We start from the raw sequence: 22,158 nt of genomic DNA, 5'->3' as shown, positions 1-22,158 counted from the left end.
GGCTCCATCAGCTGTCCCATTGGTGGTGGTAGCAGAGACGGCTGCTTTGAGCTTCGAGAGCTCCGCTGCAAGGAGTTCTTCCAGTGTCTTTCCGGTTGCTTGTGCAACTTCCATCAACTGTTCAAGGTAGGTCTTTGTCGCAGAGTCACTTACTTCAGGGGCATATACATCCACTAGCGCTGTCAGGTGGTAGCAGGCTCCTCCTTCACCCTGGTTCTGGAATGTTCCTGGCAACGAAGGCTTGAGTGTCTGTATTGCTGTGTCGTCAGCGTATTCAACTACTACACGTTCGTGAAACTTTGTATTAGGGGCATGTATGCTAATGAATCTAATGATAGAGCCATGTTGTTTCAGATGCGCAACTAATTCCTTGTCAGATTCAGCATCAAACGACCCACTAATAATTAGAGAATTCTGGACTTTAATATTAGCGGTCAATATAACATCCATTTTTAATTTTGTTATCTTCGTGTCGTCACGAGTGCTGCACGATAAACCCAATTCTCCTGGCTGAGCTCGCCAACTTTATGTAACACTACAACCAAGATCAGATTAGGAAACTCAATGTGTGGGCCAGGGTCTCAGAAGTTCTAGTCGCTCTGGAGAAATGGGTATCAGGCAGCACACTGAAACACAACACAGACTCGTCAGGTACGTTTAAAGATGAACAATATAACATTTATTTCCGTGTATCTCAGTTATCTTCTTTCTCTTTTCTTTTCAAGCATGACATTAACATATTACAATAATCAAAATAAATGTTTTCCCTTTTATCTAAATTTCTTTCTTTCATTCAGGTTTCCCAGTTTACGACGGAGTAGTTGACCATGGAGCAATCACCTGTCAGGTAAGTATAAATGTTTCACTTTTACTCCCTATTTAACATTTGAATGTTATTTGAGTTCCCTATTATTATTATTATTATTTAGGCACTCATTAATTTTATTTGTTCCTAATTTTTGAATTATTATAGTTTTATAAATCCTATTTTAAAGTGCCTCTACCTTAACAGGTGATCTGGTTTTATTATTATTATGATTCAATTCAACCTTCTATTTCAACAAAAACTTGTACCAACTGTTCCTTTAATGGAACTCATTAATAAGCAGCAGACAACGAAACAAAAAAACATGTTTCCTCCGAGGAACTCAGTAGTATTGCTCTCACTGCATCAACATGTAATCTCACAGGAAAATATAATAATATAAATCTAGAAAAGATTCAGGTGTATAGTTTCAAATATTACTCATCAAAACAATACTGTAGCTCAGAATCTAATTCCAGTGCATATCCCAGTAAATGCAAGCAGAGCAATACTTACAAATCACAGTAGTAAACAACAATATAATATTTCCATACAACTTCAAAAATCAGTTAACTTGTGCTTTGGTTCTCGATAAGGCAACAGATCCAGGGATTCCTTGTGTTCAGGTGTGTGGGGCAATAGAGCACGATTGTCCTACCACTCTGTCGTTACTCCTTGTTTATCCGACGTGGGGCAATAATAGCACGATTGTCCTACCACTCTTGTCGTTACTCCTTGTTCATTCGACGTGGGGCAATAATAGCACGATTGTCCTACCACTCTTGTCGTTACTCCTTGTTCATTCGACGTGGGGCAATAAGAGCACGATTGTCCTACCACTCGTTAAACAGGAATAATTCAAACATCTCTCCTTTTCTCTCGATCCAGCTCAAGGTTTTGGCTCGCCACTCCAGGAACCAACGGCACCTCTCTCCATCAGAAGCAAGCTGGGCTGAAGAATCGGTTCTGGTAGAATCACACACTCCAAAGAAGAAGACGAAGGAAGAACACGAAGAAGAAGACGAAAAAGACCTGGCCTTGTACCCACAAAGCCAGAAAAACCATCACTACACAGTTTACATATATACTTTCCATGCAAAATAACCACAGCACCATTGTTTTATATGAACATAGGAACAATTAATATAACACCTTGAATCTTATTTAACTGTAATCTGTTAACTCAAATAAAATTGTCACTACTCCTTTACACTTGTCATGTCTAATGGCCAATGACACACATGTTGCATAGACTTACTTAGCTCACTCTAGATTGAACTATCACTAGGCAAACTAGAAAGTACATTTCCTGGAGAAAATGTGAGGTGGGCTAGCTGCTGCAGTTGTATGTAACAGCTACTGCTAGAACTACTACGGACAAGGCAATCTCCATGCACCCACCGGCGAAGACTGTGCGTCTCTAGCCCAATCAGGGGCTGAGTTGTGGGGTCTGTGGTGTGGACAGTGGCATGGTGGTGAGACTCCGCCCCCTCAGGTCAGAGCTGGTCGAGGACAGTGTACCCCTCTCCGGGCCACCTACCCGCCCGCACCGGTGAAGACCATGTGTCTCTAGCCTACTCAGGGGCTGAGTTGTGGGGCCATGGCGTGGATAGTGGCGTGGGGGTGAGACTCCGCCCCCTCAGGTCAGAGCCAGTCAGGGACAGTGTAGCCCTCTCCGGGCCACCTACCTGACTCAACCGGTGAAGACCGTGTCTCTAGCACACTCAGGGGCTGAGTTGTGGGGCCCGTGGCGTGGATAGTGGCGTGCTGGTTAGGCCCCACCCCCTTGGGTCACAGCTAGTCGGGGACAGTACAGTGACCTCTGGGCAATTTCAATGCATCCACCAATGAAGACTGTGTCTCTAGCCCGCTCAGGGGTTGAGTTGTGGGGCCCGTGGCATGGATAGTGGCGTGGTGATGAGACTCCACCCCCTCAGGTCAGAGCCAGTCAGGGACAGTGTACCCCTCTCCGGGCCACCTACCTGACTCCACCATGAAGACGTCCGGGCAGTCTCCTTGCACCCACTGGTGAAGACTGTGTGTCTCTAGCTCAATCAGGGGCTGAGTTGTGGGGTCTGTGGCGTGGTGGCGAGACCACCACGCCACCACGAAGAGAAAGAAAGAAAGAAAGAAAGAAAGAAAGAAAGATGGAAGGATGGAAGGAAGGATGGATGGAAGGAAGCAAGGAAGGAAGGAAGGATGGAAGGATGGATGGAAGGAAGGATGCAAGGAAGGAAGGAAGGATGCAAGGAAGGATGGATGGATGGATGAAAGAAAGCAGGATGGATGGAAGAAAGAAATAAAGAAAGAAGGATGGATGGATGAAAGAAAGAAAGAAAAAAAGAAAGAAAGAAAGAAAGAAAGAAAGAAGGATGGATGGATGGATGGATGGATGGATGAAAGAAAGAGAAAGAGAAAGAGAAAGAAGGAAGGAAGGAAGGAAGGAAGGAAGGATGGAAGGATGGAAGGAAGGATGGAAGGAAGGAAGGAAGGAAGGAAGGAAGGAAGGAAGGAAGGAAGGAAAGATGGAAGGATGGATGGAAGGGAAGGAAGGAAAGAAGGATGGATGGAAGGAAGGATGGAAGGAAGGAAGGAAAGAAGGAAGGAAGGAAAGGAAGGAAGGAAGGAAGGAAAGGAAGGAAAGGAAGGAAAGGAAGAAAGGAAGGAAAGAAGGAAGGAAGGATGGAAGGAAGGATGGATGGAAGGAAGGGAAGAAAGGATGGATGGAAGGAAGGAATGAATGAATATGAATGCTACCACAATAGTCATAAAAGGGTGCCTGTACAGAGAGCATGCACGTGTCCCCAAATTCAAATCCCAACTGACACTGTGAGCATCCTCTCATTCACTTCAATGGAAAGGCATGTTGGCTTCAGACAGCTCTCTCTCAAAAAGTATAAATGTCACAGCCTAGATATTGACACCGTAGGAATCCTGAGAAAATGCTGAACATTTTAGGATATGATATGTCTGTGTAGCTTAAAAACTGTAGGCATGGCGACGTGTTAGAAAAAGGGTAAAAATGCAAAATTAGCAGCTCAAAAGGTAGAGTGTGGGCCCATACGTTTCAATGGGGAGCGCAGTTGCTGAACAAATCGTCATACAGCAAAAACTACAAGTCACACGGCTTAGATACTTATATTGTACGAATCAGCACAGTTATGGGAACGTTTCGATATATAATATGTGTATGAGCTGTTAAAACTGTAGGCATAGCGACAAGTTAGAAAAAGAGTAAAAATGCAAAATTAGCAGCTCAAAAGCTAGAGTGTGTTGCCATACGTTTCAATGAGGAGCGCAGTTGCCGAACAAATCGTCATACAGCGAAAACTATAAGTCACACTGCTTAGATACTTACATTGTACGAATCAGCACAGTTGTGTGAATGTTTTGATGTATAATATGTGTGTGAGCTTTCAAAACTGTAGGAGTGCCAGCAGTTTACAAAATGTGTGAATATTTTCAAAGCAACTGCTGCCACCACTCTAAAAACATAAAGTTTCTGAACATTCCAAAAGCATTTCAAGCAGTTTCAATAGGACAAAAAAATGTTTTAAAAGTTAAATTTCTTAAAAACTATAAAAAATATCAAAAATCTGAATGGATCCGTTCAAGAGCTGAACGTCATGAACATTTTAAAGTTTGAATGAGGTTTCTAGCACAAAGTATGAAGAACTAGTAGAGGTTCAAAAAAGCGGGGAGAATAATAATAATAATAATAATAATAATAAAGAAATAGTGGGAATATCACAAGTTGGGCTAGCTTCTGCAAGCTAGCCCACCTAATTACAACAACCCAAAAGCTGCATCACCGCTGGTGCGCTTCAAACACCATACAACAGCTAGCAGCAAGCTTTAACATTGGCAGGCCTCAAGCCTCAACAATATTGTTAGAGGTAAATAGTTGTATAAGTCATGCTAACGAGCTAGCGCGGCTAACGAGCTAGCGCGGCTAATGCTAGCGCGGCTAATGCTAGCGAGCTAATGCTAGCGAGCTAGCGCGGCAAATGTTAACGAGCTAACGGTTGCTAATGCTTACGTTTAGGACGTTATCACATCATTTCAGTCAGTCTAAAAGGTTGATAGCCTCTTTTTATCAGCACAGCACGTTTCATACACCTTTCATACACGGTTCAATAACACCTTAGCATCTCAGTAGAACTCACCGAGACTTTGCCTTCGGCAAATAGCAGCAGAATTGTAACTCCTACAGGTCTTTCAAGGTTCGGTGGATCTGGTTGGGGAAGATATTTCCTTTACTGAATATTTTAGAAAGCTATAATGGATTTACCGATAGTAACCACACACATATTTTACTTACACGTGTTACTCCGTTCTCTGCCTCAACATGCATCTGCTTCATAGCCACGCAAATAGCAAAAGGAAATGCTATTTTCCCATACCGTCTCATGACCCAAGCAGGGCGCGCTCTTTTTTCTTCTTCTAGTGCACCTGTGTAACGTCACTGAGTGTAAAATACGTTTCAAAATAAGAGTCCTCCAACCATAAATTCACCTTGCAGGTTTTAAAATATTATTTAACCCATAAGCAATTTAGCTTATTGTCTTCTATTTTTTTCTACAAGTAGACATATATTCACAGTTTTCTACTATCTTATGTTAGACAGCTATTGTGCATTTACAGTGTTCTGGTAACCTGGGTTACATTGGGACCTCAGAAATAGGGAGCATTTCCAAACCAAATTGCGGGGGAGGGGGGGGGGGGGGGGCATTAAAAGCATTACAAATTAGACATTAAAAGCATTAAAACTAAATGTGAAACATTATATATATATATATATATATATATATGTGTGTATGTGTGTGTGTATGGAGCAATTGTTTTTAATGTCCGACTTTTGTCTGTCCTGTTCAGTAAATGTGCATCTGTCCTAATTTATTGTAGCCTATCTACTACACAACCTAGTTCAAATGTATGAATCTCCCGCGGAAGTCAGGAGGGTTGGCAAGTAGGCTATGGTCACTGCTCCCCAGTAAAATTGAATAATTGAGGGGTTACTTACAGTACAAAAAAAGTACAGAATTTGTAGAACTCGGATGATACTACATAAATTGCCATGCAAAGCCAGAGACTGTTGCTTGTAGACGACAAGACTGCTGTAACCATTCAAGTGTGGAGGCTACACTGCATTGAAGGTGGGTTGGCTTACTTGACAGTGCACACAGAAAACGGACACCACAAAAAAAGGGCTTAAAGCAGGTCCAAAACAGCAGCAGGTCTGGTTGAGGTGTGAACTGGTCTCCTAAAAATGGCTTGAGCTGTGAGGATAAGAGGAGGCACACTGTAATTTGCACAGACAGCTTCAGTGGTAGTTTTAAAGTATTTATTTATAATAATAAAACAGATGATAATAAAAATATAATAAAATAAAAAAAACAATAATGTGGGACGCATGGCCATGGAGCACATGTGTGTCGTACACTGGGACAGCTACATCCACAATATGTAAAATGAGAGCACAGAACAGACCCACTGAGTGGTTTGGCTGGGGAGGATGAGAAGAGGGAGAGGAGGAGGGGGTGGGAAAGGGATGAGGAAGAACAGTGAAATAAATGAACAATGTGATGGCAACAAATATGTCTTGGTACAAAAATGTACTTAGCCTATGTATACTAAACTAACAAAAAAAAGAGCAACAGCAGTATGTTCATCATCACATAAAAATAACACACTGATTTATTTGAGCTGTTCTTATTAAAAAATAATGCTTTGTCAGTTGAAGTTGCAATCCAGAGGAGGTGTAGGCCAAAGCAACTTCACCCACTCCGGATTGTTGCTTCAAGGGACCGCAAGATGTTTCTTAAAAAAAGGTCATTTCCCAAAGTGGATAAATGACATGTTTGGGTGTTTTCAGTCAACGTTGGCGTTGACCGCTTCTAGCTATCGAATGGCCGACTGGTGTAAGATGGATAGCCTAACGTTAGAGAGATAAATGTAGGCTATGGTTATGTTAATAAAGCTAACAATGATGTTGTAACATGCATGCAGCACTGCCGATCTGATCTGAACGATTGATTCATTATTACCATGGATCGGTATTGGGATTGATCAAGGGCGAGTGTGAAATAGCAGCCACGAACTCAGCGGGTTATCCGAGATGCGGTAGCAGCGGCCAAAGCTCCTGCTGGCGGGGAGTGAAGCTCTTCAACTCGCCGGTCACTGGCTCCCTGGAGGAATTTAGCCTGGCTGCAATAACGAACGGAATGAATACCATCTACTAGCAAACAAAACATGTTCAGTTATATTTACCTGTTAAAACTAAGATGCCTGGATGAAAAAATAATTTCTCCAATGGATATATTTGACAAAAACAGGTTAATATGCAAGCCGGTTTTCATTGCTAAATCAAAGCGGGGAGAGCCGAGAGAGCCGGGAACGTGCGTCTACATTTCACATAAACGTGAACTTTTTCGTGGACGCGCGTCGGACAGAAAAGCTCAACTGCGCAAGTACAAAAGTCACCGGAAGACCAGAAAAGCACAACTGCGCAAGTACAAAAGTCACCGGAAATAGTGAAATGACTAAAAATTTGCCAAGATGGCGCAATGGTTGATGGTTCAATAGGGCTTCATTGTTGATAGCGGTCAGTGAATGGAGTGACTGTATCCAGTTCTATTAATACATCCATGCATAGTTCAGACAGCAGTTGTTTCGGTAGATCTAGCGTAAAGTACTAACTTTTGGAGATTTTATGAGGATTTTATGCACACAAGCTGGCACAATCAAGTAAAATAAACAACCAAATGTGCGTTTTTGACGTTTTATTGTCACTAGTATGAAAGAAAATATGTTTAGGAAGCAAAAGAGCACCTCATCTCCAAATCGACCAGAAAAAGGGAAAATGTCGTTTTGGGGGGTAGTCTCGCCTGGTATGAATCACAGTAGCTTCTTTGTAACAAACCAGCACACTATAAACAGGAGTAAAATCTAACAGGGACTGTATCACTTTACAATACAACTACTGTAGGACATTCGGTAAATATGATTTCCTTTTGGATAAAAAATAAACACACACACACACACACACACACATTACTTACACTAAATCACCTGTTTGTTATTTTTTGAATCATTTCCTGTATATTTAATAAGTAACCAAAGTGCAGGGTAAGGGATTAAAACCGTTTTTATTGTCTCTTTATTGACTATTACAGTAAAAACTGATTGTTTCCTCAACACATTTGCCCTCTGGATGAGTTTATGCCACGTTGATGGTCAGGTCAGTACTGGAATTGTTGTAACCGCAGCTCTAGGATCAGTTTTCTATGCCTTCACCATGAGCTGATGAATGACTCTGTCAATGGACCAGAACGTACAGAGGCACTCCCGACACAAGTTGGCATGGTACCAGTTGCCATGGTACTCTGTCTACATGGACCTCTTCAGTTACTATCATTATTTATACCTGAGGATGAACATTCAGTCTATTCCCCATGATCACATAAAGGTAAATAAAATGAGTGTGACGTTCTTATGAAGATAATATGAAACATGCTCCTTTAATCTAATTTGAAAATACAATGCATGCAATAAAACAGGACACAAAGAACACTTAAGGAAAACATTCACTGTAATTTAATGAACCATCAACTGTGTGCTTTAATGGACCTTTAATGGACCACCAAATGTTGTTTTTTCAGAGCTAAAACTGACATTTTATATCAGACCTTATACAGACAACAGAAGAAAACTATTAAATATAGGTAATATTCTTTACTATCTTAAAACACAGGACAAACAAATGTCATCTTACAGTGCTTGATTTATGCACATAACAATTGCATCATAGCAGGTCAGGTTTCTAATGTTCAATCAGAAAACTTTGTAGAAGATGCTGACTCAAGTCTTTCTATGTGTAATTACTTGTTAAATGCTTACATTCACAGATTTTGCTGCCAGTGTACCCTCTAGTGTAAGACTGTTTGATAAGAGGAGCAGGAGCCGGGTATAATGACTCCTATAAAGAGGTTTGTACTTGGCAGAGGGTGATAGCTGAGTCTACCCAGGGCCACAGCACTGCACACAGGGGCTCGGTGAATTTGGCATGGAAGGTGTGCAGGTGGATCAGCGAGTCAGAGGACACGCTGTAGAAAGAGAGCTTTCCTCCATGCCAGTCCAGATACACTCCTACTCTGCGCGAGCGGGAACTGGGCATGGGTATGGTGGTGCTTTTGATGTTGTGGAAGGCATCATACGACTCGTTGTTGCAGTACAAACTCCAAGACATATCATTGTAACCAATGACACAGTCATTGTTCCCTCCTTTCCTGGTGAGTCTTCTGTAAGCCAGTCCTATGTATGCCCCGTAACCCTCCCACTCTGCCTCCCAGTAGCAGCACCCAGACCGAGGCTCGCTACACAGCGTCTGAGTCCAGTGGTTAAACCTCTCTGGATGCTCAGGGTAGTCATGGTTGTCCCTTTTGGAGTCATACACCACTTTTCTGTTCCCTTCTGTCAGGTGGAGTTTGGAATGTATGGTATTCAGGTCTGGCGTGAGCACACAGGCATCTGGATGAGGGAACATTTATAGTACAGAAATGATGGGCTGGGTTTAGAACGATCTATTCTATTATATTGGTTATATCTCCTTAAAACCAAAAAAAAAAAGAGATTAACCTAGTGGTTCCATTTGTTGAAAACTGAGGATAATCACTCTTTGAACTTAATATTTCATTAATGATTGTTATTTGGTATCTTTAGAGTTATTACTACAGTATTTCAGCAAACAGCCCTTTGAGATGTGATATCCTTTCATTTAAACGATAATGGGCTTTGAAGACTTACATTTTCTCAGTGCTGATTTCCACCAGCATTCTGAATTATGGTCCACACTGTAGGGAAAGCAGAGGAAACGACAGTTAATGACTACTTTCTGAGTCTACCTTTTATTTACTATATTGTAAGATCAAACAGGTGAATAAAGCATGCATAAACTGACTGGTACTCTTGATATAAGTTAAATTAGGCAGGATACTAATCAACAATACTGTAGTCAGTAGTCAACAGTTTGTACTTGAGAGTTTGTAGTTTATAGTGTGGATCATCCAGTAGCGGAGAGAGTAAGTTCACTGAGTCTCCTGGGTGGTTGTAGCTCAGGTCCAGCTCTCTCAGGTGGGAGGGGTTTGATCGGAGAGCTGAGGCCAGAAAACCACAGCCTTCCTCACTGATCCCACAGAATCTTAGCCTGCAGAGGCAGCGAAAGAGAGAGAGATTCCACTATCAGAAATACACACCTAATCTAAATTCTCTGCACACTTTACACTTCTTGAGTCATAATTGTAATTCTTCAATATAATTAAAAAGCTGTCTGTGAACTAAGCTGGAGAACTGTGACCGTTGTATGACAGACTAACCTCAGTATCTTCAACTCACAAAATGGATTTGCTTATCCAGCAGAGAGCTCAATCACTCCTGAATCCTGCAGGTCATTGTCACTCAGGTCCAGCTCCGTCAGACATGAGGATTTTGAGCTCAGAACTGAAACCAACGCTGCACTCTGTTTGAGGTTACATTGCCTGAGCCTGAAGGAGTTAAATATTCTTATTATACAAAAGGCCTTTGGAGCCTTCAAAAGAGGCAGAAATTCATTTGACAAGATAATGCTATTGTTTACCTTAGCTTCTCCAGTTTACAATGCGGACTGGTAAGTCCAACAGAGAGAGATTCCAGTCCTAAATCCTGCAGGTCATTGCCACTCAGATCCAGTTCTCTCAGAAGGGTGCTTGAGGAGAGAACTGATGCCAAGGCTTCACAGCTTCTGCCCGTGAGGTTACAACCATTGAGCCTAAAACAGAGATTTAAACTTGAACCTGAACGTGTTTATCCAAAGTTAGTGGAACAACATATTTTACAGTAAGACACATGACAAGTAACAGAACTGATAGGCATTAGGATTCAGCATTCAACAAGTATAAATGTTCTTGGGACTAGAATATTAGTTAATGAAGAGATTTTGAATTATTTTGTACTTACAAAGCTATCCTGGATGCTTTGACCACTTGCAGAAGCCTCAAAAGACCTTCATCTGATTTGATGTATTTCTTCAGATCAAACACATCCAGATCTTCTTCTGAGGTCAGCAGCACAAAGACCAGAGCTGACCACTGTGCTGGTGAGAGTTGATCTCTGGAGAGACTTCCTGAGCTCAGGTAACTTTGGACCTCCTCCACTAGAGTATGGTCATTCAGCTCATTCAGACAGTGGAACAGATTGATGCACCTCTCTGTAGGGGGATTCTCCCTGATCTTCTCCTTGATGTAGCTGACTGTTTCTTTGTTGGTCTGTTGGTTGGCTCCAGATTTCGTCAGCAGGCCATGCAGGAGAGCCTGGTTGGACTCCAGTGAGAGGCCCAGCAGGAAGCGGAGGAACAGGTCCAGGTCTCCGTTCTTGTTCTGTAAGGCCTTACCCACTGCACTTTTGTGGAGGATGGTTACAGATGTGTCGTCAGTCATCTCAATTTTCCTTGCAGCCGTATCTGGATTAGCCATTAGATTGACCTCATCTCTGATGAATTTGTGAAACACATACACGGCAGCAAGGAACTCCTGGACGCTCAGATGAACAAAAAAGAACACTTTCTTCTGGTGGAGCCCACATTCCTCTGTGAAGATCTGTGTACACAATCCTGAGTACACTGATGCTTCTGTGACATCGATGCCAAATGCTTCCAGATCATCCTCATAGAAGATCAGATTGCCTTTCTTCAGTTGTTCAAAAGCCAACTTCCCCAGCAGCAAAATCTTCTCTTCATCCATTATCTGAGAATCGGTTTCCACCTTCTCTGATCCCACTGAGAATTTCTGTTTTTTGATCATCATGTTGAAGATCAGAAATTGAGTGTACATCTGAGTCAGAGTCTTGGGCATCTCTTCACAGTATGCTTCGCTCAACATCTTCTCAAGCACAGAGGCTGAAATCCAACTGAAGACTGGTATGTGGCACATGATGTAGAGGCTCCTTGATGACTTCAAGTGTTTGATGATTTGGTTGGCCAGTTTCTCATCACCGACTTTCTTCCTGATGTATTCCTCTTTCTGTGGGTCATTGAAGCCTCGTACCTCTGTCACACGGTCAACACACTCAGAAGGGATCCGATTGGCTGCTGCAGGTCGGGAGGTTATCCATAGGAGAGCAGAGGAGAGCAGATTGCCCTTGATGAGATTTGTTAGCAGCGTGTCCACCGAAGTTGACTCAGTGACATCACACAAGGTTGCGTTGTTGCGGAAGTTCAGAGGAAGTCGACACTCATCCAGACCATCAAAGACGAGCAGAAGATTGCACTTGTCATAATCTGTCAATCCTGAATCTTTGGCTTCTTTGAAAAAGTGATTGAGTAGCCCAGTGAAGCTAAGTTCTCTGTCCTTGATCAAATTGAGTTCCCGAAAAGGGAGGGGCAATATTAGATGCAGATCCTGATTGGCTATTCCTTCAGCCCAGTCCAGGCCATGGATGTATTAATAGAACTGGATACAGTCACTCCATTCACTGACCGCTATCAACAATGAAGCCCTATTGAACCGCGCCATCTTGGCAAATTTGTAGTCATTTGACTATTTCCGGTGACTTTTGTACTTGCGCAGTTGAGCTTTTCTGTCCGACGCGCGTCCACGAAAAAGTTCACTTTTATGTGAAATGTAGACACACGTTCCCGGCTCTCTCCGCTTTGATTTAGCAATGAAAACCGGCTTGCATATTAACCTGTTTTTGTCAAATATATCCATTAGAGAATTTTTTTTTTCATCCAGGCATCTTAGTTTTAACAGGTTAAATATAACTGAACATGTTTTGTTTGCTAGTAGATGGTATTCATTCCGTTCGCGATAACGTTATTGCAGCCAGGCTAAATTCCTCCAGGGAGCCAGTGACCGGCGAGTTGAAGAGCTTCACTCCCCGCCAGCAGGAGCTTTGGCCGCTGCTACCGCATCTCGGATAACCCGCTGAGTTCGTGGCTGCTATTTCACATTCGCCCTTGATCAATCCCAATACCGATCCATGGTAATAATGAATCAATCGTTCAGATCAGATCGGCAGTGCTGCATGCATGTTACAACATCATTGTTAGCTTTATTAACATAACCATAGCCTACATTTATCTCTCTAACGTTAGGCTATCCATCTTACACCAGTCGGCCATTCGATAGCTAGAAGCGGTCAACGCCAACGTCGTTAACGTTAGTCATAAACTTCACTTTAGATTTCGAATCCTGGGGGCTTGGTAAAAGGGCGACTAAATATACGCCCTTTTTGGTTGATAGATCGCGTTGTTGGGGCGGAAGAGTATAAGGGGTGGAAGTAACAAAAATTAATAAATAAATATGTTGTCGATTAAAATGCAATTGAATTAAATGTGTGATCGATTAAAATGCAATCATATTAAATGTGTGAATGATTAAAATGCAATCAAATTCAATTATTCATTAAATGAATCATTCAATTATTCATTAAATTAATCATTTAACTGCACTTTTATCATTTGAGTGCGCTTTTATCATTAAAAGTGTGCTTTCATCATTAGTGTGCTTTTATCAGTAAACTGCACTTTTATCATTAGCGTGTGCTTTTATCATAATTTAGATTGTGCGTTTATCATTACAGTGTGCTTTCACTTTTATCATTAGACTGCGCTTTTGCTCTTTCCCAACACACACCACTCTAACGAAAAAAGCCTTTATCATTAGACTGCTGTGTGTTGTATGTGTCAATCACCTGACCACGCCCACAGGCGTACATCCAGGCTATCCTTGTCGATTGAACATGTCTTCTGATGAAAAATGTCATGCGCATCACCGCAGTTTTCAAAAAATGGCGCAGGCAGCCTCTGATGTGCAGGGTTTTATTGTAAATAAACTTCGAGTCTGTCAAGATCTTGCTATCAGCGGCCCAAGCGACGACGTCCTCCTTTTCAACTTGGAATGGCTAAAATGTTTTCTTGTTAATGCACAAGCTAGCGGAGTTCAAATAAATCCAAGGGTGGTCGAGCTAGTAGCTGATGCAACAAGCGAACTTCTAACGTTACAGCTAACTGAAGCCAGTTTTTCCCATTGACGTACATGCAGACAGACGTGGTTTAGTAGGGAGATCACGTTTAAACATTTCTCAGGAAACGTTGGAGTGGTTTGTCAATTGCGGCTATTCCGCCTTTGGAATAGCTGAGTGCCTTGGAGTTTGTTTGTTTATTAGGATCTCTTTTAGCCATCGGCCAGTGCTTTGGAGTACACCCCAATACCATCAGACAGTGGCGATTCTAGACCTTTTTGACTGGGGGGGGGGGGGGGCACAGAGATATGCCGGAGTGGCAATTCAGTTGTTTTTTCTGCATGCATGCATGTGAAGAAGCAAAACACACGTTCCCAAAGCACAAGTCATACCTACAAGCTATAAAGGTCAAAGATTTTTTTTTTTTTACAAACTGTATATTTCCACCCACTACAGGAATCACAATAATTAAAACGGTTTTAATAAACTTCACTGTAAGCGCCTACCATAATTTGTACTCACTGGTTTCCCAGCCTCCTCAGCACACACATCACAGGAATGGTCCATATTTGTCATGTTTTGTGATTGAAATGTCAAAATCATGACGCCAAACAAATGTAATCAAGTGTCCACTGTCCATAATTTATTGTTTTAACATGGTCTCTTTAGGCTACATTCAGAAAAAAAATAATCAGATCACGTCATTCAGTTTATGAACAACAATACTGCAGCAGCTGAATACGTCTTACACTAGACAGCAGTTAATTGAAAAAGGTCAGAGTGCCAAAATGCAGTTTTATTTACAGAACTTGCATTGCTCCCTGCCACTTCCTGTAGGTTCTAGGCTACATACAGTGATGTGCACAGCCTGCATGTAGAGTCACCATTGCCAGCACTGTTGTCGGTAACCTCCCCTTGTCTTCGGGACCACGGGAACCAGATTTTGCAGAACCTGGCGCAGCTGCAGAACAAGCCCGAATGACACCATACACCAATCTCCATCCAAAAGCAAATGTTAAATGAAACTGTTCATTGTCTGAAATTAAACTAACCACAATCTCATTGACATGATCAAGGTAATTAAATATGTTTACCAATGGGAAGTCTGGAACTAGCAGGATTTTGTCTACCCATCTGTAAGGCTGGAGACTCCAGCTAAACATCCAAGATGGCTCTGGCTGTCATCCTTATCATCACTACAAACAGTGCTGGCTGCTGTCTTACATTTGAATGCTCTGATTTATTTTCATACTGTAAATAGTTGCATGACACACATCACTTTATAACACATTTCAGGGATGATAACTCATCTGGGATGAAAAAGGTGACAAAGAGCAAACCCATACACAAATCAAACAAATGACCAATTTTGGATTAAAAAACAGCCAATTCATCCCCTCCACCCACCTTTGAGTGAGTAGCAGCTACTACTATCAATCTGATGACAAAATGGAGTATCATGCGAGTTCAATTCTAGTCCACTCCCATGACAGGACAGCAGATTACCTTAAATTTAGCCTAGCAATCAGAAAAACTTTCGTTTTTTGTAACATGTTTTTCATGAAGGCTAATGTGCATTTCAGCTAGCTAGCTAGCTATCATAACGGTAGCTAGCTGACTTTAGATTTACAAGCAAGTGGAAAGACGATGATGACACTAGCTAGCTTTCATTAAATCGTGTTACAAAGATAATAACTATGTTTAAACGTTTTAACTACTGACACACTCACAAAAAACATCTTTCTGAGGGGGAGTAAAAGAATATGTGAGCCAAGTTCAAATACCTTCTAGTAAAGTTAGCTAACTGCTTGCTCCTGCAGAAAGCAGTGTCCGTGAGCGTCTGTGGTGGACTAAACCATTTTGTTAAGGGGTGTGTAGGAGGCTCAACTATTTAGGGGATTAAAGATCAGTCTCTCAGACTATATTTTCAATCAATTGTAATTTAGTTATGACACTGACTCATTCATTAGAAATGACACAAATACAGACAAAATCACAGGGGTGGCACCTGGGCCACCCCCTAGAATCGCCTGTCTGGTCGCGGTCGCGAGACCAGACATGTCCAATCGACAGGGATAGCCTGGATGTACACCTGTGGGCGTGGTCAGTTGATTGACACATGCAACACACGCCAGTCTAATGATAAAGGCTTTATCGTTAGAGTGGTGTGTGTTGGGAAAGGACCAAAGCACAGTCTAATGACAAAAGTGCAAGCACACTGTTATGATAAACGCGCACTCTAATGATAAAAGCACACTCTAATGATAAAAGCACACGCTAATGATAAAAGGGCAGTTTAATGATAAAAGCACACTCTAATGATAAAAGCACACTCTTAATGATAAAAGCGCACTCTAATGATAAAAGTGCAGTTTAACGATTAATTTAATTATTAATTTAATTATTAATTTAATTTATAATTTAATTTGATTGCATTTTAATCATTCACACATTTAATTCGATTGCATTTTAATCGACCACATATTTATTTATTAATTTTTGTTACTTCCACCCCTCATAGAAGAGTGCGTACGCCAGAAATCTCGGAAAAGACCGTGTAAAAAAAGGCGTACCTCAATGATAAATGAAGCCCCTGATTGGTCAAGTCACGCCTCAGGAGACACGTCACCGTGGAAACCAATGCAGCTGCTTAAGCTGTGCTTCATAGCCATTGATGTATTAATAGAACACACGCATAATTAATGCTGATGATCATTCAATGATGATTCCACAGCTTTCATCTATGACATCATAGAACAATCATAGCCATATAAAAGACAGCAAATAAGTAAAGATCCATCACACATTCCGTCTCCTCCTGGAGTGCATTCACCATTAATTTCCTGTGAACATTTCAGACTTTCCTGATGGCTTTTCGGCATTTAAAGCTTCACATTGGAGTTGCTCTCTTGGTGGCTGTGGCCAAGATCGATCCTTCGGACTTCAAGGCCTTCAGAGAGACCCTGATGTCTCTCACTGTGCCTGACCAGTGGGCTGCCTCTCCGCCCACTAGAACGGACCGCGTCTTCATCACCCACGACTGCCACTTACTGGACCATGACGACGGCCGCTTTGCTGGTCTTCAAACGGGGACAGAGACGCCCGACGCCCAGCAGATGGAGACCAGCATGTCTTGGGTCTGGGACCTGTTAGCTAAGACCTTTGCGACAAAGAACACCAACGCCCAGCAGAAGACGAGAGTAGCCCTGGTCATCCCCATGATCGAAACACCGACAAGGGTCAGCGCTTTGGACAGCGGTGCACAGAAGAAGACCGGCGGGTTCTGGGACTTCTCAGCTAAGACCTCGGCTAAAATATTCCTTGCTGTGGGAGTTACGTTCCTAGGAGCAGCAATGTTCTGCCTTCTGCGAGGAATTCATTAGGGCCAGTCCTCCAGGTAAACTGGGGCAGCATGGAGGTGACTGAGGAGGTGCAGACTGGCCAATAGGAGGAGACTGACAGAAACCTCTGATATTTTCTTTTTTGTTTGTTGTAATAGTTTAATAAAAGTGTCAAAATGTATAGGGTATCTGTTTTTGAGGCTTTGTTGTACACTAGGCTTACTAAATGGGCTCTGGTAGCCTAGGGAGAAAGAGTGAGGGAGAGAGAGACCTGTGGTATTTGGATTTGTGGTACTTGAACTTATGTCTGCGTTGCTGGCTTGCCATCATGGATGTATTAATAGCTTATAGCTTGCCATACTCACCAACCTTGGGACCTCAGAAATAGGGAGCATTTCCAAACCAAATTGCGGGGGGGGGGGCATTAAAAGCATTACAAATTAGACATTAAAAGCATTAAAACTAAATGTGAAACATTATATATATATATATATATATATATGTGTGTATGTGTGTGTGTATGGAGCAATTGTTTTTAATGTCCGACTTTTGTCTGTCCTATTCAGTAAATGTGCATCTGTCCTAATTTATTGTAGCCTATCTACTACACAACCTAGTTCAAATGTATGAATCTCCCGCGGAAGTCAGGAGGGTTGGCAAGTAGGCTATGGTCACTGCTCCCCAGTAAAATTGAATAATTGAGGGTTTACTTACAGTACAAAAAAAGTACAGCATTTGTAGAACTAGGATGATACTACATAAATTGCCATGCAAAGCCAGAGACTGTTGCTTGTAGACGACAAGACTGCTGTAACCATTCAAGTGTGGAGGCTACACTGCATTGAAGGTGGGTTGGCTTACTTGACAGTGCACACAGAAAACAGACACCACAAAAAAAGGGCTTAAAGCAGGTCCAAAACAGCAGCAGGTCTGGTTGAGGTGTGAACTGGTCTCCTAAAAATGGCTTGAGCTGTGAGGATAAGAGGAGGCACACTGTAATTTGCACAGACAGCTTCAGTGGTAGTTTTAAAGTATTTATTTATAATAATAAAACATGATAATAAAAATATAATCAAAAAAAAAACAATAATGTGGGACGCATTGCCATGGAGCACATGTGTGTCATACACTGGGACAGCTACATCCACAATATGTAAAATGAGAGCACAGAACAGACCCACTGAGTGGATTGGCTGGGGAGGATGAGAAGAGGGAGAGGAGGAGGGGGTGGGAAAGGGATGAGGAAGAACAGTGAAATTAATGAACAATGTGATGGCAACAAATATGTCTTGGTACAAAAATGTACTTAGCCTATGTATACTAAACTAACAAAAAAAGAGCAACAGCAGTATGTTCATCATCACATAAAAATAACACACTGATTTATTTGAGCTGTTCTTATTAAAAAATGCTTTGTCAGTTGACGTTGCAATCCAGAGGAGGTGTAGGCCAAAGCAACTTCATCCACTCCGGATTGTTGCTTCAAGGGACCGCAAGATGTTTCTTAAAAAAAGGTCATTTCCCAAAGTGGATAAATGACATGTTTGGGTGTTTTCAGTCAACGTTGGCGTTGACCGCTTCTAGCTATCGAATGGCCGACTGGTGTAAGATGGATAGCCTAACGTTAGAGAGATAAATGTAGGCTATGGTTATGTTAATAAAGCTAACAAATGTTGTAACATGCATGCAGCACTGCCGATCTGATCTGAACGATTGATTCATTATTACCATGGATCGGTATTGGGATTGATCAAGGGCGAATGTGAAATAGCAGCCACGAACTCAGCGGGTTATCCGAGATGCGGTATCCGCGGCCAAAGCTCCTGCTGGCGGGGAGTGAAGCTCTTCAACTCGCCGGTCACTGGCTCCCTGGAGGAATTTAGCCTGGCTGCAATAACGTTATCGCGAACGGAATGAATACCATACTAGCAAACAAAACATGTTCAGTTATATTTAACCTGTTAAAACTAAGATGCCTGGATGAAAAAATAATTTCTCCAATGGATATATTTTACAAAAACAGGTTAATATGCAAGCTGGTTTTCATTGCTAAATCAACGCGCGTGGGACAGAAAAGCACAACTGCGCAAGTACAAAAGTCACCGGAAATAGCTAAATGACTACAAATCTAGCCAAGATGGCGCGGTTCAATAGGCCTTCACTTTAGATTTCGAATCCTGGGGGCTTGGTCCAGACCGAACTTCTAAACACACATAGTTTTTCCAATCCCAGCGACGCCTTTGGTCAGAACAGTTGTGACCTGCGTGTCTTTTCCAGGAATCGGTTTGAAGATGTCATTTTATTTGATTGATATCTCTTTTGGTGCTGTTCTCCTTGTTGCTACCTCAATCTGTCTCACCTCATGTTTATAATTGACCTCTCCACTTCCACCCTCTGTGATGTAGAGCTCAGTGTAGATCTTGTTGAGGAGTGTTGGGTTCCCTTGCTTTGCTATTCCCTCAAACACACTTTCACATTTCCTTTTCAGATTCAATTTCAGTTTGTACTGAAAAACTGCAAGCTCACCCAAAAGACCTGCGATGCAGATATCATCAATGTAAATTTCACATTCTATTCGGGTTTAAACGGTACAGTAGGTGCTGGAAACACTTCTCTTACAAGTGCAATAGAGCACTGAAGTCTGACATTCTGCGCTTTGCCTTCGCTGAGCATTTTTGTCTATGAGAAAAATGAATGGGGATTCTACCTTATTATCTGTCTGTGATGAACACAGAATTTCTAAACTTGGACATTTTGGCTGAAGTAAATTTATCTCAACACTGCATCCTCCAAATTATGAAGTAAAAGTCATCAATCAACTTAATTAATCTGTTGAGAAGATTAATAAATAAACCCACGCATCAAATATGAGAAATATATAAAAATCAATTTTTTGCCATACACAAACAAAACGTACAAGGGCCATAAACCATACTTAAACATGGAAAGGAAAATCTCCATTCATTTTCGCCAAAGGCTTTCAACTTCTATTTTGAGAATGGCAAAAGTTGCAGATGCTATTAGCCTACAAAACAACAGCAACATTTGAGAGGTATTATTACCTTATTAGAACAAGATAACTTGTCACAGACCATTCATCAAACAGGTAATGTACTGTACACAAATGTACACAAAAGGGTGTATTTCTGGGCCCATGCCATCAAAAAGGCTTGTTTCATCTTAAATGGAGAATGGTCTTAGGTTTCTCCAGTAAGTCAGCAAGCTGCATCTGGTTCAAGCTCCTCAGGATGTGCAGTGTGATCTTCAGAGCCCCCTCTCTAGCGCTGCTCTCCTGCTTCTCATTTCCAGGTTTCACCACTTCCTGTTCCTCTCTCTGACCCTCAGAGCATTCTGGGACATCTGAGGTCAGAATCCTCTTGAACCCCTTCAACTCATTCTTGACAAATGTGATGACATGTTCTTCAACCAACTGTGGCAATGGTAAATAAAAAAAATAGATACAGGTATCACTAGCTGTACTGAGTTGTCCATTCTTCTACCACAGGGCTATGAAAATCCATGCCTCGAGATCTAAAATATAGACTAGGGAAGAACAATAGAAGGCCTACATGAAACAGTTTACCTCTAATATAGAGAGGGTTCTCTGATTACTGTCGGTAGACTGACTTCTGGGAAGTAAAAAGAAACAAAAAACAAACTGGAGTCTGTCCATGACATTCCAGGAACAGAAAGTAGATGTTCATTGCATGAAAACTTTGGACCACTGCCTCACCTTTGTTCAGTTGGAAAGTCTTCGTCTGTGAAGTTAGGTGGGAAATCTTTGGATTGGTCACTCCTCATAGACACACAGCTTGAGACAGGTGTACCTGCCCCTTGCATTTGGACTCTGTCAAAAGCATACAGAGACCCAAGCACTTACACGTACAAACTCAAACGGATACTTTACAATAAACTGTCTCTAGACAAAGAGAAGCTGATAACTTAGAGTTTTCATTCTTACTCCAGTGTAGTGGGAGATTCTTCATCTTTGAAGTTCAGTGGATAATCTTTGGATCTGTCACTTGCCATGGACAGTGCAGATAAGGATGGTCTCCTCTTCTGTATTGGACTTAATAGACACACAATAGGATAAATCTTGAGTTTTTAAATCTCAGGTACTGTATAAATGGACAGATGACCACAGGGTTGATTGCTTACCTTTTATCTTTATGTTCAGGGTGGAGTTTAGACGCAGCGCCCTCCTCCCCCCTCCCCTCTAGGTGACTCATGCTGAAGGCAGTGTCTGGCTCCTCCCTCTCTGCCAGGTGTTCTAGAGGCAACGTAAAAAGAAATTCCACTAAAATGAACATTAACAGGTTATTTTGTAGTATACATCAAGGGAATGTTGCTTGCATTGGCAACTGTTTGCCAACAAACTCCTAACTCTAGTGAGAAGAAGTAGCTTGCTCGATCAGATCAAATTTCCAAACTCAGCAAATGATTCATACTCAACCATAAAACTTCTATCTAGTTACTAGATGATGTTACAACATTTTACATGGAAAAAACATGTAGTTACTTATCATGACTACTTTCAGGGGTAACATTTCTCAACTCACTTGTAAAGTGAAGCATTTTTGGACTTTTCATGCAAGACAAAACATTCATTAGTATTGTGATTGAATTCCCTTTTAACCCATTATTTCAATCTCCATCGCATACCAAAGATACTCAGATTGGAGAATAAGTAACTTTTGATGTCCATTACTGTACCTCTGTTAGCAGTGTTCCTCTTGTCTGTCAAATGTTTTCTGCTCCTTCATCTTCCTTGAATATGCCAAATATGCTGCTGCCAATTACGCAGACTGACTGAAACCTGTTCTGCCCTCCTTTCTATTGTTCTGCCACTGTGTTCTGCCACACCTGTCTGTTCTCATCAACAAGATGTTTATCAGGGTCATAGTATTTTTTTAATGATGGAAATCTGATCTACCTCTTCTAGCTGAGGCTACCTCTTCTAACTGGCTTGTTGAATCTCAGTTAAAAAGTTACTAACGTACAGTGTTTATTAGGGAT

General features: G+C 41.7%; 1 pseudogene across 1 annotated transcript; it reads right to left on the bottom strand.

Moving 5' to 3' along the window:
* Positions 1-590: 590 nt before the first annotated feature.
* Positions 591-20,982, bottom strand: LOC311312212 (NLR family CARD domain-containing protein 3-like; annotated as a pseudogene). The gene is made up of 7 exons: positions 20,970-20,982; positions 19,356-19,677; positions 10,799-12,288; positions 10,440-10,610; positions 9,814-10,010; positions 8,829-9,313; positions 591-599 (listed from the first exon to the last, which is right to left on the bottom strand). The product of its transcript is annotated as an NLR family CARD domain-containing protein 3-like (transcript).
* Between the last annotated feature and the right edge of the window lie 1,176 nt (positions 20,983-22,158).

Source organism: Borostomias antarcticus (genome assembly GCF_949987555.1).
Source record: "Borostomias antarcticus genome assembly, chromosome: 8".
Lineage (NCBI taxonomy): Eukaryota > Metazoa > Chordata > Actinopteri > Stomiiformes > Stomiidae > Borostomias > Borostomias antarcticus.
Note: the sequence above shows the minus strand (reverse complement) of the source record. Positions and strands in the feature narration are given on the sequence as shown.